The sequence below is a fragment of the Thermobia domestica genome, chromosome 12, assembly GCF_964235325.1.
Source record: "Thermobia domestica chromosome 12, izTheDome1.hap1.1, whole genome shotgun sequence".
Classification (NCBI taxonomy): Eukaryota; Metazoa; Arthropoda; class Insecta; order Zygentoma; family Lepismatidae; genus Thermobia; species Thermobia domestica.
Genome location: NC_137465.1, coordinates 6,399,221 through 6,416,250, shown reverse-complemented (window position 1 = coordinate 6,416,250; position 17,030 = coordinate 6,399,221). Strand labels below are relative to the sequence as shown.

The 17,030-nt window shown below is 34.4% G+C and overlaps 1 protein-coding gene across 1 annotated transcript in view; it reads right to left on the bottom strand.

Annotated features, from left to right (window-relative positions):
• Positions 1-16,546, bottom strand: part of LOC145666313 (hsp70-Hsp90 organising protein-like) — an 89,831-nt gene extending 73,285 nt beyond the window's left edge. Inside the window, exon 1 of the mRNA XM_081733409.1 lies at positions 16,314-16,546. The gene's annotated coding sequence lies outside the window, so the exon portion shown is untranslated. The remainder of the gene's footprint in view (positions 1-16,313) is intronic.
• Between the last annotated feature and the right edge of the window lie 484 nt (positions 16,547-17,030).

Sequence of the window (17,030 nt, the reverse complement as noted above, 5' to 3'; positions counted from 1 at the left end):
TTCACGAAGTCAGTTCGGAAGCTGGAAGTGAGTTAGCATTGCCCCGCGCAACAGCCTGGGATATTCTTCGTAAGCGCTAGAAATTCATGACTTACAGGGTGTAACTGGTGCAGGCACTCACTGATGAAAACAAAACAAACAAACAAACAAAAAAACTTCGTAGTCTTCAGTGTAGACACGTTCGATTTCCCGAAAAATAATGATCTTATGGACAGTGTTGTCTTCAGGTGTGAGGCAAACATTCGGATAAAAAACAGTCAGTAGGCACAATGTTCGAATATACAGGGCAAATGAAAATAAGGAAAGTGTGGTTACTCTTTTAAACATTTGTGAAAAGTTTAGCAAACCTCAATACTTCCATTATAAGCAACCTTTGTATGTCAATTGTGCATTAATTTTTATATTTGAGTTAGTAATATATTCTTAAACCCCCGTTGATTATTTTTGTTAGCATTAAAAACTGTTAAAAATTTAGAAAAAAAACTGAAATAATAACCATCAAAAAAGGGCATTACGTGGTCTGAAATTCTTATAAAAAGTACTTAATAAACTAAAATAAAAAGAATTCGTTTCAAATTTCTAGGCAAATGTCTCAAATACATAAATACACCTACAAAATTATAACCTCTTAAAATAGCACGGGAAAACATAAGTCATGGTCGTAGATAAGAAGTGGAACTTACAATGAAGTCACATAAAAGAAGACTAGGAGAGACATCTATTCTGACGTTATAAATTTTAAAAATGAAATTCGTAACATCTGAAAGATACGCATTTCAACTCAGTATAACACCTGTTATATTTCATTCCAATAAATAAGTACAAGAAAAATATTTTCTTCGAATAAGCCTTGCTCACATAGAAATAGACAAAAATGGCACAAAAATGAAAAACAAAGTACCTTTGAAGTTGACTGTTATGTGGATTATCTATTCTGGCTTCCAATATGCTATTCGAGAATGATTCAAATGATTTTGAAGATATGTTAGAACCATCCGTGTTCAATTCATCATCACGCACTGTTATCTTATCATCCTCATCATCGATTTCAGGTTGCAGTTTTACGAAATTCACTGAGCTGGAAGTCAAGAAAGAATTATCGGTTTTAAATGTTCTAAAACTATCTTCTGTAGCTATTGGTGTCTCCGATTCTTCAATTTCTTCGAGTATCAGATCTTTCGTTTCGTGTGGTTCTTCCTCAGTAAAATCGTTGATTTCAGTTTTGATTAAATGTTCAGATTTGACAAAATATGCTTCATAATTTGTTTCACATTCCTCTCCCATTATGATATCGAATTGTGATAAAATGTTAATGCAATATACAAACGATATCCCACAGTATCTTTCAGTGTAGCTGAAAATTTTTAAGTAGATGATTGATACGAAACGGTAGTTCTCTTTATAGAACCTAGAAAAGAAGAAAAACTATGTATATTGTCAAGTATAACATAGACACAATAAAGAACAAATGATAGGAAAGAAATTCCCTGCCTTCAAACTTAAAATGTCGAAGATATCTTCGTCGCATTACTGTCGTATTTAATGTTAAGTAAACAGCGTATGTGTCCTCCATATTTACCGGTATTAATATAACATTTGAAACAAGTAAAAGAATATCCAAATCAAAAGTAAAACCAGGATATTGAATACACGGTGATAATAAATAACTGTGACACCATGAGGTCCCTAAGATTCCCTGAATGACAAATCAGTAAGGAAACTTCACAAGACATTTTTACAACTGATGCTTTTCTACTTTCAACACCGAGACCCTCTGAGAAAATAATGCCATTATTTAAAGGGTAATGTGAATCACTACGTTTGTTTTACCCGAAGAAAATATTTCCGTCATACATCGAAAACAGAGCCAGAAATCATGTGCATTAGTCAATCCACTACAATGGGGTATAATAAACTATTACCTCCATACTTGGAATATTACAATGGATAGTATGGAAGTCATATTATAAAAGATTAGAATAACAAGTGAAAACTTAGGCTATAGATATTCACAGAGAAATGTGCCAAAGATGTGAATTAAAAACTATATTACCGTACGATACCAAATAAAGAGTATTTTGTTAACACAAAATACGTATACGAACATCAGGAATTTTGAACTACGTAAAACTTGAAATAGAAATGTTAAACACCTGATTCTTAGGTATGGTCTAATTTTTTTTTTTTCATTTTACATTATTAATAGTAAAAGACTTCCCTCAACCTTAATACAAACTCATATGACAAAGCTGTGCATAATTCATTATTGAAGTAGAAGAAAGAGAATTAAAACTCAAGGAAATTGCACAATGAATTTATAACTCTTCTAATATAGAAGTATTTTATTGTATGAATCATTATCATATTAATCAACCTGTAATATATCTGAAAATCATTACCTCAATACTTAACAAAAAATACTGTTCAATTTTCATTTGCCTTCTAACTAAATTGTTAACCGCCTCGACCGTCAACTTCCGTTATGTAAATCACCACACAGCTAAATACACACATTACTTTAGATATATTTCGGAGCAGCTAAATAAATATTCCTTTGGAATCAATAACAAAATCAACATTGCTATCGACTTGCTAGCAGAAAGAGAATTTTTTGCGACTTTGGTGCTTTTATTTTTATTTAACAGTAACCTTTAACCGCAGTTAGCAACTATGCTTCTACTTCAGTTGCTTGGATTTGTAAATGTAGTGGAAATTACGCAGCACGATGGAGTATGTTCTTGTTTTTCCCAGCGTGCATTCGGCGATGCTCGCTTCTCAGCATGCAGGGAGAGAGCACTGTTTTATTGGCTGTGATTCCTCGTTTGTACTCTTTTCAGCCAATTACGTAATGCGTAAGGCACGTCTGTCCTTTTCGTTTGTCTGCGAGCCCGCTTAGAACAGAGTGAGAGAGGAGTACATAGAGAATTATAGGGTTTTATTATGTGTTTGAGATGTGGCAGGAGCAATGGTGCGCGACATTCCGCGTGGTGTTGCCGGATTGCGGACTCACCTTTCCCTTCTCGCTCTTCCTTCAGTTCAGATTATGACACATACATTGGCAACATTAGTCACAATGTAAATATACTATTCCAGCAAACTCAACAATTTTGACTGTGCACCTAGAAGTATATATAGCAACTAAATTCCTTAATTGTCAACTTTTCCAGTGGAAATGCTAAACACTCGTCTTCAACACTACTTTCACTATCGTCTATGTCAGTTAATATTTCGTCATTGTCTGAATCTGAGTCTTGTACATTTATTATCATGGGTTAAAAAAACTGTAAACACAAAAAATATAATTCTTCAAGCTTTACTTCGTAGCACTTTTCTTTTTTAAAAAAAGAAAAACTCTGTACTTGCACTCGGTTTGCTTAAACATTTTCAACCATAATTTTGGAAAACAAACGAACTACCACGAAAGAAAGCAACCCAGACGCTGATGAATTCTGTTTATGCTAGAAGAGAAGTTACGTTCCTACACAACTAGCCTCGTTGTTTCCGTATCAGTTTTCATAACAAGTAACACTCTTGGGCTCAGTATGGGTGTCACACGCAATCCGTCTGATTCCTAAGGAAGTCGATATGCTCGAGTTTGTTTTGGGATACGATAATATACGACACCATTAGACGCCTCGTGCTTTTGAAACCCTTGTAGAGGAGAGAAGAGGGAATAATAAGGTAGTGAAACGCACCACTTAATAAGGAAGCAGAAAACATAAAGCGTTTCTTCTGTCGAATAAGGAAGAATCTACCTTGAAGTAAATGTAGCCACGGGGGAATAGGGGGCTCTATCTTTTTTTTCTAAGCTATTTCATACTCCAAAATGAAGTTCGTCTGGTATATGTTTAATAAACTTATTTGGTAGTTAATGCAAATGAGGGACGTTTATAATAAAATATGAAAATTTTAGAAAAAATCGATCATCATCAATACGGTTTCTGCACATAATTAAAATTAATCATATGCTTTATATTCTCATTTCCCTAACTGAGCGCACACCGTATGAACTCACTACTATATTATTGCATAATAATATCTGAGTTGATATTTTTTTGAGTTTTTTCCTTTTAATTTTTAAACTATATATACACAAAGTCAGATAAATAGACTGCTATAAACAACATTTGTTTTCTTATGAATAGCTTATTGATTCATCTCCTACAATCCGGTTTTTAACTTCAGTACTGTTAAGATCGGTCTTTTGATAAGGTAGGATCATGAAAATATAATATGTGTATAGTATGTATGATGAGTTAAAATGCTTTTATATTCTGAAAGAGATCATTTGTTCAGTTTTGAATGTGTGAAAAGTTTTCTCCCCCTGAAAGTAATGTTCCCCTAGAACAACCTTCTGGTTACACTCCTGATTATCCTGTAATAAAAGTTGAGTTCTGTTTTCTAATTGAAGAAAAATCCACTGGAAATTAGACGCGGGACTTAACGCTCGTTTTACTAATTGTTTTATATGGAAAACTTTAAAAGCGTGTATCATAACAACCAGTTGATATAAAAAGATGTAGTTTTCACGTATGTGTTTGTAATTCTTTTCTCTACTTCGTAAAGTGAGCAGTTGATGTGCTAATACAATATTTCTAATAAGCGCCTCTGGTGTTGTCAAGATTCGCAGTAGCGCGAGAAGTCAGCGTGCAGAACTGCTTGACGCTAATTGTCAACACCGCTCAAAGCCAATTGGATGCCGAGTGAAGCCAACTCAAGGCCATGCCACTTGTCGTTTGAAACACACAATAGTAACTGTTCGTTAGAAGAATTTTAAAAGAACAATTCTTCAGGCTATGTGTTAAGTGAAGTCGTCCTGATATTAATGAACGCAGCGGTTATTATTGAGTAATGTAGTTCAAACCCTGGGAACGTTAACGAAGCAATTATATGAAGCTTATATATGAGCTCTTTCCACCTGCCAGTGTATGAGCAAGTTGGAGTCCTCCATGTTTTGTACTGTAGATGTTTGTTAATGTCCAAACCTGTGACTTATCCAGTTATTTGAAATCAAAGCAACAGAATTAGCAGTGTGTTTAAGTTGTTTCCGTTTCCTGGTAGAATTCTCAGGTTGATCATCAGTGAATTAAATAAGAAATCATCGTTCATGGAATCAGTTCGTGTTGTTGCGCAGTGTGGCTGTTGTGAGTGTTAAAAAAAGTAAAGATAGCTATTCAGTCGTTCATTGAATAAGCGAAGTGACTGAACATCTGATTATAATTTACGTCATATGCAAAAAATCCTTTTTTGCTATTAGCTGCAGCGCATCGAAAAGATAAATGTACGTATTAAAAAATAATAATAATAAAAGAAAGAGAAAGTCAATGAGTAAAATCATAGTCAAGAGGAACTAAATCTAAGGTAAAAGCAACGAATAAGGTTAACAGGTCACACAAATATTTATCTTGTGTATTCTTTATCAAAGTCACTTATCAGTTTTATTACTAGTATTTTGCAGAAGGTGCTTGTTCTAAGAGTAGTACCTTTGGTCCAGTACTCGATCATTTGCTCAAGCACAATTTTGCAAGTGTGTAATAAAAAAAGTCAGTTCATCATTTTAAAAAATCAGATTCGATCGTTAAATATTTTTTTTTTTTTGTTTTCTCCATCTAGTTAAAAAAGGGAAGTCTGATTAACTTCATCATAAGTCATTTGAGTATCTTTAATTGCATATTCGCTTCGCTCATATGCAGATAATCTAAGAGTACGGTATGTATCAGTTTTGATAGTTGAATGGTCACGGTAAGTAATCACAACTGTAATCGTACAATTCTGACGTAGTCTAATATGCTGCGTCTGACAGTTTTTTTCGAGGTACCCAACAACAGAAGTGATTGTCAGTACTGCATGTTTTGGTATCATAGATTAAAAGGCGTTATTGTGCAACTGCTTTCGTCCGTCAAAAATAAAAAGGTAACTAAATGTGGAAGTGTGTTTTTGTGGTTCTAATTGTTTACTCGCTGAACAAGTTTAGAGATGAGTAGCCTTTTAATCCACAACCGATACCAACATATATGTCACTAATTTAAGCAAGTTATCTGTCCAAGAGAAAGCATTATTTTCAATGTTTCCCCTAGACAGAAAATCTTAAATATACAATCTTACATTTCAAAAAGCCAACACTCATAATAACAAATACAGAAACGTGAGGTTATATTAGTACCACCTGCAGATGCTAGCAAAGAATTACTTAAGGAGGTTATACACCGTACTGACCAAGTTCTAATACAAAAGAGGTCATAAAAATTAAACATAAATTTACAGGCACATAATTCTACCACATCTTTTCTTTTTTTTTTTTTTTCAAAGTTAAAATGCACTTAAAATCACAAATTTTCATCTAAAAAATGCCATTTCAAAATCTTATATTTTTATGTTGTATATGAAAAATGTTATTAATTAGCGCTGAATAAATAGCTATTTGATTTAATAAGATGCATATCCGATATTCATTAAAAGATACTTACGAAAAAGTACCCAAAATTACGTAACTATATAGGTTTCGACTAAAAATTACCACCTTACACACTTATCTTTTCAGAAAACTGTCATTTACAATAGAACTGTATCTTCTTCCAACTAGAATTACATTTTTAAATTGGGTTACACTAGAATTACCCTTTACTGAATATTCCCTTTGATATGCATTAACTGGTGGAGTAAGTAGCTGGTTAATACTATTTATTTTTAAGTCTCATTTCTTTCACCTTTTATATTTTTTCACTCTATTAAGGCCGTGTCTAACGTTTTGAGCTGAGATCATCAATCCCTATATAATAACATGGTGAACTTCTTTCCAAAATATTATGAAAACTATTTGTCTTATGCAGTTCAAACTTTTTCCAGATGTTAACCTACCCCAATACTACATGTTCACTTTTTTACTTTTAATCCAGCTCTTATAGTTCATTAATATTACATTTTAAAAATAAATGTGACAACACTGGAAATAATATAAAAATCAACACAAATTCAGGTATTGGAGAATTACCAGGGTTTCTTTTCCTGCTCGTGAAGTTGCAGATACAATCTCTCCTGATTCATTCACACCATTGTTCCTCAATGATCTTCAAAAAGTTGGTAGGGGAGGATAACAAGTTATGAAATGAGAAAAGATTGTTCATCTAATAATGTGGAGAGTGTATATATCTTCGAAGTTATGTTAGTTGACAATCTGATCATATGGTTCCGAAGAAGAAAGGGTTGCGGAAAGCAAGACTGGCTGTTGTCAGAAATGAGACAACCTTATCTGCCTACTTGTATTTTATAACAAGCCTTGTCAAACAAGATGCACTTTCTCTATTTTCATTATTCGGCCATTTTTAGGCTGTCTTGATTTTTGCGCGGTGAAAAAGATGACACACAACAGAGGAAACGCAAAACTAAAAGCATTATTATCAATATTTTGCTTTCCAAAATAAGGAATGTAACTTAAAAAAAATAAAACTTATAACTTTAAAAGAAATATCTGGGAAGATGAAAGAACAAATCATGGAATTTCAGGCGTGTGCCTAACAGTAATATACAAAATAAATAAATAAATAAATATTACAATATTTCTGAGGATGTAGATCATTTGGACCCGACATTGGCATTCCAAAGATAAGCAAGTGAAATATTTTTTTTCACTTGATTTTGACTGAAAACCTGATTTACAGAATTGATTGAAAAGTTCGGGGGGAAACAATGATAACTCTAATTATAAAACCGCGTGAGTTGGTTACAGGGTTAACAAGAAACTATAATAACATTCATGTGAGCTGAATTGCGGAAACAATTCAAGATTTTTTTAAAAAAGAAAAAAAAGCATACTAAAATGCTGTTGTTTCTAACTTGAACTCTTTCGATAATTAAGGTCACATCAGTGTTATCATTGTTTTCCCGCAAACTGATTCAATAAGAACGTACCAGGCCTATATCGCAACTAATACTGCACGTAGAGCCTTCAAACAAAAAATTGCATTACCAAATCGTATGTGTAGAATGCAATAAAAATGGTAGCGTGACCAGTGGCGTCTCGCGAATACCTTCAACGGGGGGCAACTTCAAAATATGAAATGGAAAGTGGTATAACTGTTGGAATCGTTCGGAAGGACATAAAATGTCATGCAACTTCTAGAGGACAAACTTTGTCATATCGTTTTCCAGCTAGCCCATAAAATATTCACTATACACTTGAAAAATAATAATATTTATAATAAATAAATGACAAGGCAGAACATAATAAGTGATTCTATTAATTTTTGAAAGAGAAAATGAAAGATATTAAAGCAGTTAGTTCCCGGCTTATTAATATAACACTTGCGTTGAAGAGAGATCTTCACAGTTCGCTCATTATATAATTTAATTAGGTAAAAGTGCAAAACAAGAATGGAATGCCACTTTTTTCTTTTTTCCTTTTTTTAAAAAAAATTACGTGCAAAATCTGTTAATTCAGAAACGAAGAATTTATTTATGTAGGGGAATAACGTGTAACTCATGTAACTGAGATACAGCGCTAAAAAGTTTGCCCCATCACCATGATATTGTTCTATGTGAACAATGCAATGAACATAACTGTTTAGTAATATTATGAAGATTAATTTACATTTATGCACTAATAATTATAACAAATATATTCTGATCAGTGGCATATTTAGGGGCGCTATCGAACTCGAAGCCCCCCCGAAATAATTTCATTATTATCTTTCGCATTATTGGCAGTTTTTACTGGAAAATATTTCACTGTGGCGCAAGAAAACAAAAACTGGACATTGTATCTTTTTACCTTTTTAAATTCGAGACCAGAGAAGAAACACAACAATTATCGTCTCGTTTTCGAGACAAGAAATTCCTCGAGTCCTGTGGGCAACACTAATTCACCCAAGTCTTGGATCTCAAACACTATTTAAGTGTCACCTGATTCATATGTAAAACAGTACAACTTGATAAAATGATGGTACGAAAACAATGAAGAGCATTTATCTAGGTTTCAAATATGCAAGTCATTACACAATTTACTCCAATAATAAGTATGGTTTAAATGTTGTTATATCACACTATTCGTGAACCAATCGTGACGCAGAACGGTTGTGATAACTTCCAGTTGAAATTAAGAAACACAATCAGATTATGATTTTTTTACATAAATTAACAAAACGGAAGAATAAAATTTCGAGACAAGAGCGAAAGAATCCTTCGAGGATCGAGACAAGACAAGACCTATTAAATTCAGTAGACGAGACGAGAAAACCTTATTTCTCGTCTCGTTTCATAGAGAACACTATTTGAACGAAATATATATCACTCTTTCTTGTAGCGACTACCTGGCAGATGTTGGTACATTTCTTTGCATGAATAATCAATGTTATGGCATATCAATCTGCAAGCATATCTTCTGCAATCTGCATAGCAATCTGCAATCTTTACGCTATTATTGGGGAATAGAGCACTGTAGATTGCATTAGGTTATTATTTAGGAATGAAATGAAATCTTTAAGTTTTATGTCCCACAGTTATGTCGGCTAAGCTAAAGGACACAGTAATGATAAGAATGAATGAAATGGTGGAATGAAGAAAGTTTGAGCAAACAGAAAATTTCCGAGAAAACCCATACACATGGTGTTTGTCCACCACAAAGCCCACTTGGCGCGAGCTGGGATCGGACCGGCCACCCGACACACCACAGGTAAGCTGTCAGAGATATCGAGTAATTTTCGGGAATTCATACAGCGTCTCAAGAATAGATTATCTTTCTTCCGTTAACCTTGCATTCAAACCAGATGGAAGAAATCAACCGTTTTCGGTTTTAACATTGATCGCCATAAAACTAAATTGGTAGTAGATAACGACAGTTTTCGAAAATCAATTGAGCATCTGAAGAAAAATACCATCTTCACATGTATCTTTCTACTGAAAAAGGAAATTGTAAAACTATTTCACTCTTCCGGTTTCAAGCTCCATACAGCCCCTAGGGGCTATGTGGATAGTGTATGCTTCTTGTTGCGGGAGACCCGAGTTGAATTCCCGGGGAGTTGAAGCGAGTTTGATATTCAGTTCACAATACAGTTCAAAACTATTTTTATAAGATGAACACTTTCCTCACTTTAAAGCAACACGGAGAGCTTTTCTGAAACTTTCGTACGTCGTTAGTTCCAATATGCCTCTACAGGTAACGATTCGCCGAGATGTTTACGCAGAATCAATGAAATCTTTATGATCTATGAAGAGAGAGAAAACTGACTTTGCTCTTATCTCTTGTCAATCTGCATTCCATTGGTATCTTCGTCTGTGGGGACAACCCAAAGTTCACGCACGTGACCTAGCGGGGGGCAGAGAATGAAAGAAACTACCTGCTTAGCCTCCTATCTGCTGTTCTGCGTTGTTGCAACATAAAGACCATCAATTAAACAGCTTTTAAATGGAAGAAAATAAATTTTTAATTAGCGCGCTTTAATATTACCCTAGCAAGAAAAAGTAAAAGTGAACATGCAATATTAATACTAACAAACATTTGGACGAAGTTTGAAATGTATAAAATAAATAATTTTCATAATATTTTGGAAAGAAATATGTCATGTTATTATATAGGGAAATCCCATCGTATTCCGAGTGTTGGACACAGCCTTAATAACGTAACTGGGTGAAAAAATATTAATACTACTCGAATTTGGGGCTCGTATCTATTCAGTATCTATGAGTTTTGAACATTTTATTCAATTGACTTTTCTTTCGATTTCCAAATACTGCAAATCAGGGATAAAAGTGAATCTGAAAAGGTAGTGGACGCATGACGACACGCCGTACCCTGCGCCTATTTTTCGCATTGTTTTTTTTTTTTTTTTTTTTTTTTTGGAACTGGAGGGACGGCACAGATATTTGTTTGGAAGTGGGGGAACATCGACCGCGTTCCCCCTCACTTTTACTCCGGTTGCAATTATATAAATGACACATATATAACTTCACCTGGTATTGACTATCTAAGTGCTAGGTGAATCGTTATCAATACACTAAGATTGTCATACAAAGGAACATTTTATTGACATTCTTGTGTTTTGGAATGTCGATTTGAACATTTTATTATTTTTGTGTTCTGGAATGTTGATTTGGTTAAAACTGACCTACTTTTGCTCATTTAATTTGTTAACTATTGTTACCATTCTATGTTCTGATTTTCAATTCTGAGAGTTCGGAGATAACAGTAGTCCCGTCAGTTACTGAGAACGATATGTATATAAATATGTACTTGAAGATAGTTAAGAATCAAGAGTACAGTTTTGATATACATCCATATTTGAAATCTTTGGTCTACACCCCGATCACACAATTTTGTCTTCCTATAAAACATGGTTGGCAAAAGCCATGTTTTATAATGAAAACAAAAAAAAAAAGAAGTTTTTTAAAAGTCGATTTTCTTGGTTTAAGTAATTTGCTCTACGTATTTATATACAGGGTTGGCTGGTTTAAACCAAAAAACGAAAAATGTTCGTAAAAGTGTAAGTGTTTGTAAAATCTTGATGAACACACATTTGTGGGTTATCACGTTTCACTCCCGTATATTATTCGTATTATATTCAGACCTAAATTCCCCATTCATTACTCAAAAAGATTATGCTACGAAAGCAACTTTTTTTTGCGTAAGTTTATAAATGTTTGTTTTGTGATTTTTTTGTAGTTGTTATTATTGTTATGTAATTGCAATCAAAGAAAATTCTAAATATTGTTTCGTTTCAATGTTTACTATTGATAAAATACATCGAAATGCCGTACTTTGTGTGTGTGTGTGTGTGGGGGGGGGGTTATACAGACCACACGAGAGGCATTTACTGAAATGAGAAGTATCTTTGGTATCTATTTATGTATAAATGAGTCTCAGGCAAAGTGGACTCAAATAATTCGTATCTTTATTCACTTTTCTTACTGATATGCAAATTAAGTCGGCGTATTTCTTTAATTTGGACCAATAAAAGTCGTTGTTAACTAACTTGAACTAAATTAGTTGTTCTGTACTCCGTAGTACTTTGAAATTGTCCATATGTAATTCTGTATAATGGTTTCACTTGTGCAACTGTTTATCTTTTTGTATTTCTGAAATGACTCTTGACAGTTATATTAAGAAGCATGTAAAGATCAGTACAACGTATTTTTATCAGGATTCCTTCGTGAGTGAGTCGGCAGACGTATCGCATTTGTGGCCAATTAGTCCTGGTTCCGAGTTCAAATGGAGGACAATTTCTCTCGGATGTAACTCGAGAAGCAGTTTTTATTCCGCTTTAAGCTTATGTTACCCCTTCCAGCATAACCCGGCTGTTGTATAATAACATCAAGGCGAAAGAAACTTATTTCTGTCCATATATGATATGAATATATAGAGCAAATTATTTAAACCAAATAAACCTGGTTTAAAAAAAAACCTGGTTTAAACCAAAAAAACCGTTTTTTTTTTGTTTTTTAATAAAAACCATGGTTTTTGCCAACCCTGTTTATATATATGGACAGAAATAAATCTATCGCTTTGGAGTTATTATGCAACAACGGGGTTATACTGGAAGGAGTCACGTAAGCTTTAGGCGGAATCCAAACCGCTTATCAGCTTACATCCGAGAGAAATTGTCCTCCATTTGAACTCGAAACCGGGACTAATTGGGCACAAATGCAATGAGTCTGCCAGCTCACTCACGAATGACTGCTCATAAAAATACGTTGTACTGATCACACTTGTCAATATAATTGTCAAGAGTCATTTCAGGACAAAATGATAAACAGTTGCATAACTGAAAGCCTTATACAAAATTCTAGATAAATCAGAAATTTCCGCCTTAGCGAACGGGAAAAAGCAGTTATTACTTTAAATGCAAAACAATAACAGGAAAATCCCGTTATTGCTTTACATGTAAAATTTTAAGGTCAACGTATCATAATCAAGACGCTAAAACTGATGTATTAAATTATAAAATTTAGTATGTAGATATCATTCAATAAAATTAAAACAAAGTCCAATCCAAGCTAATGTTGGAAGCGACGTAAGCAGTCAATAGATTTTGCCAATTTCTATCAATATATTTATGAAACCTTGACTTTTTTTTATATATAAAACAGGCATTCAGGCAAGCACAAATATACAATTTGGATTCGTTTCGTATGTTTAGGCTTAACATCCTTATGTAGTATCGAGGTTATCAAGAAGACTTTCGCTTAAAGTGACATCCAAACCGCTATTTGGTTTACACTTCAAAAAAGGGTTGCGGTTCGACCGAGAATTGAGCATGGGACGCCTTGGTTAAAAGGTGAAAAGGAGATAATATTAATGTAGACGGTTTGATATGTGGAAACGTCAGCATGAAGTTCCCACGATTTAAAACAATTTCGTTCTTTTTGGTTTACACCACGCGGAATTTCCGAGCAATTGATCTGTGTCCTACTGTAGAGGATTCTACTAACCATCGAAGTAAATTAGAAGTTCAGATCTATAACAATGGGTTTCATAGCAGATGAAATATACACTACATTCAATGTCAGATTGTGTTCCTCAGTTTATGTTAGATAGAAAAAAAACAATTTCCTGTATGTCTCGGTGGTTCAGAAAAAACATCAGCACTGCGAAGGCATAGCTGAATTTTTGTCGCAATTCATCCATTTACTAAGATTAGAGTTATGAGTTTGCAGCAAGTAGGTGGAGTCCACAACACTTTATCACCTAAAGTAGCTGTAATAAATTCGTTGCAATATTGTTAAAGATGACCTTGAACATTCAAAGTATAGGAGGAACACAAGAAAGCTATCTGACAAATTCCTATGTGACAAAACCTCTCCAATTGCAGAGAAAACTTCTCTTGACACTTACGTATTTGAAACCACTTCTCACAAGCAAAGCCGAAAATTAAACCTTTAGGTTTCTCCACAACCACACAATATATAGCATAACAAAGACTAATAAAGAATACTTCTAATCGTGTTATAGGTATTTTAAACGTATATAAACTCCTCCAAAATATAACTGCGCAATTACCTTTACTTCCTGATCGTCATTAACCTGGTACATGTCAGCAAAATTAGTAGGAAGGAGCAATCTGCGCCAAGACATATCTGTTTAGAAAATATAGGAAAACAAGAAGCATGGGGGCTCAGTGGTACAGCGCTTAACTCTAGTGCGTGGCTCTGTGGTTCGATCCCCGGCCAAGTAGGTTTCTGGTGGTGTACGTGGGTTTCCTCGGGTACTCCCATTTCCTCCAAGATTCTCATTTCAGCAATTTTTCCATCATCATTCACTTGTCTTAATTATCAATCTTCCTTAGCCTAAAGGGCATATTCGTTGGACATTAAACTAAAAGGTACATGGAAATATCCCTTGCAATGTAAGGTGGCCAATGAAGCAAGCATACCTGACAAAAGGAGACTCAAACAATGATTTCCAAGGGTCAAGCTCCAAAGTTGGTCGTCCGCATCTAGCAAAATTTTGAAAATTTACAGGAGGGAAATGGACAATTTGCTCGTTTGTGTACTTCGTAATTAAGTAAGAAGTGAAAGTTGTGCTTACTATATATATCATAGCAAGTGGAGACAACTACTAGGCGCAAGGTTACCGCATGATTGGATCGTGGGAAAGCAATGACCATTTGTATTGTGACAATGGCTGCAGGTATACAGACATCTTGCCCGGAATGTGTGTTAACAGTAATTCAGTTTGTCAAACAATGCGGTGATAATTAGGAAAATCTTTTGAAAGTATGTAAACGTCAAGGCTTAGTAAACTTAACAATTGTAAAAAGGTGTGGTATCTAATAACTGCGAAGAAACTTATAATTTTCAATGTAACGTTAAGTCGCACACAACCTGGCTACTAACCCACATTCACCCGCTATCGCTCGCTCGCCATTACTCTTTGAATTTAGTATTGAGCTTTGGTAAAGTAAATTAGATAAAAAAATTGATCATTTAAAAATTTTCGTAGCTTTTACTACGCTTTCGGCCGAAAACCAAGCGAACAACCAATTTCGGAATAAATTCAATTATCAAAGAATATCAGTTCCATCGGCAAGTTTTCACTTTGACTAGCACAGTGACTGAAATCGGTTCTTATAGGTTGAGCTGCTTGCTGGAACTGTTGTTGCCTCAGTCATTTGTTGGAAATGTTTTTGCCTTTCATGTGATGTCTGTTATAAGTCGAGCTGATGATAATTCATATTTTTTCTCCACTAGATGACTGTCTATTATGTAGATTATGTAGTCATAAGGTAATTTGTTATTGTGATGCCAGATCTTTCTATCTACTTCTAGTCGGCGTGTGTCAGGTTTATGCGCTGGTCAAATCCGTGGAAGCGCGTACTTCAATTTTCGTCTCATGGCGAGTGTAGTTAGGAAATGGGATTGAAAAATCATTTAATGAATTTGATACGAAGAATCTAAATCTGTCTTTTTAAAAAATAAGTTTGTGTTAGATTCGGACATTGTTATCGCTTTGCAACACTGTGATTTGGGTTAGAAGAAACTTGTAGCGGTACTTATATTTTGAACTGATATTATTTGTAATCTTGATTTGTTTTGCATTTGTGAGTTTTTTAACAATTGCGAAATGTGTTTTGATAGGATTTTTTAATCCAGCTATTTTGTGGAGGTTTGGGGACAAGCAGCCCCATGTACTTCCGAATAGAGGCAGTCTATATTAATTTTTGTTTTTGAATTTTTCAGCAGAGAAATAAATATCGTAGGTGCTGATTATAGATAGTTTTGATTAGGTTAGTTTTGGAACTGGTTTCACTTTTTTTAAAGTACGTTCGTTGTTTTTAATGCACATTTGATGAACTTATGAACTTCCGTTTCTTAAGAACTAATTTATTTAAACCAGTTTCCAGAGCAGTTGCCAGAGATATTTCCATTCTCTGGAGTAAGTAGGCCTTCTAGGAGTGAGTTGTTTCTTAAACTACTCCGGGAACCGGCCAAATGAATCGGGTGCAGCCATTGTCCTAGTGCAAGTAAAAACTGCACAATTGTCTAAATTGCACAATTGTGCACTTTGAAGACGCCAAGGAAATAAGATTCTAGAATTCAGTGTGACATCATTTATGCTAAAATGATGATGCCAAAGTAATTGTCTACTAGCCTTCTTATTTTGAATCTGCAGTTTAATTGAAAAAAATAAAGTTTAATGATACATGGTGTTCTTCGTATTCTTAACCTATACGATACATTCTGCATGCACATTGGAATAACATTCAGTAACTTATTCCCTGGAACTCTGAAATTTCAGTAACTTATTCAGTAACTCTGAAATCCCTGGTTATTGCGCTAAGTGGTAGTCATTCACCAAGGGAATGATACAGCTCACATTTTCTTACCTGTTCAATTCGTGGATAGTGTTTACGAACTATTCAACACTTAACTGGATAAGGGTAAGAATAAACCCTTCCCTATAAATGTATATAACGTTCATTATAATAATTACTGGCAATTATAAGTTGTAGATCAGAAAATATATGTTACATAATTGCAATATATGTTAAATAATTCTAGCACAAAAATTTTACAGAAGACAAATTTTGACTCTTTCTCTTTCAGTGTTGTCAGATTCAGTATAACAGACTTCCCGCTCAAACGCCTGAAATTTCCCGATCGATTGCAAAATTTCCCGCCAAGAAAGAATATTAATCATTAATTAACCCTTAAGAGATCCGGGGTTTTGGGGCTATTTTTTAGACTTTCAGTCAAGCAGCTACTGCATCGTCACTATTTATCCTAGGATCATGGTTCATACCTCATTCTCTTCAGAATGGAGCTGGCTTTCAAATGATACCACTTGCATGCTCATACCATATACCAGGAGCGGGAAAAATAATGTCAAAGTAAAATTTCGGAGAGAAATTTTTTTTCTCGCACTTTGCCCCCCCCCCTGGAGCGATCCTGTGTGAACGTAGCCATCTAAAAAAATCTGATAAATAGTACTTGGTATACTGAATGTGTGTGCCAAACTTCAAGTTTCTATCTTGAATACCAAGGGCGGGAGAAATTTTATCAGGAATTCCCACTATGCCCCAAATTACCGTAAAACACCATGA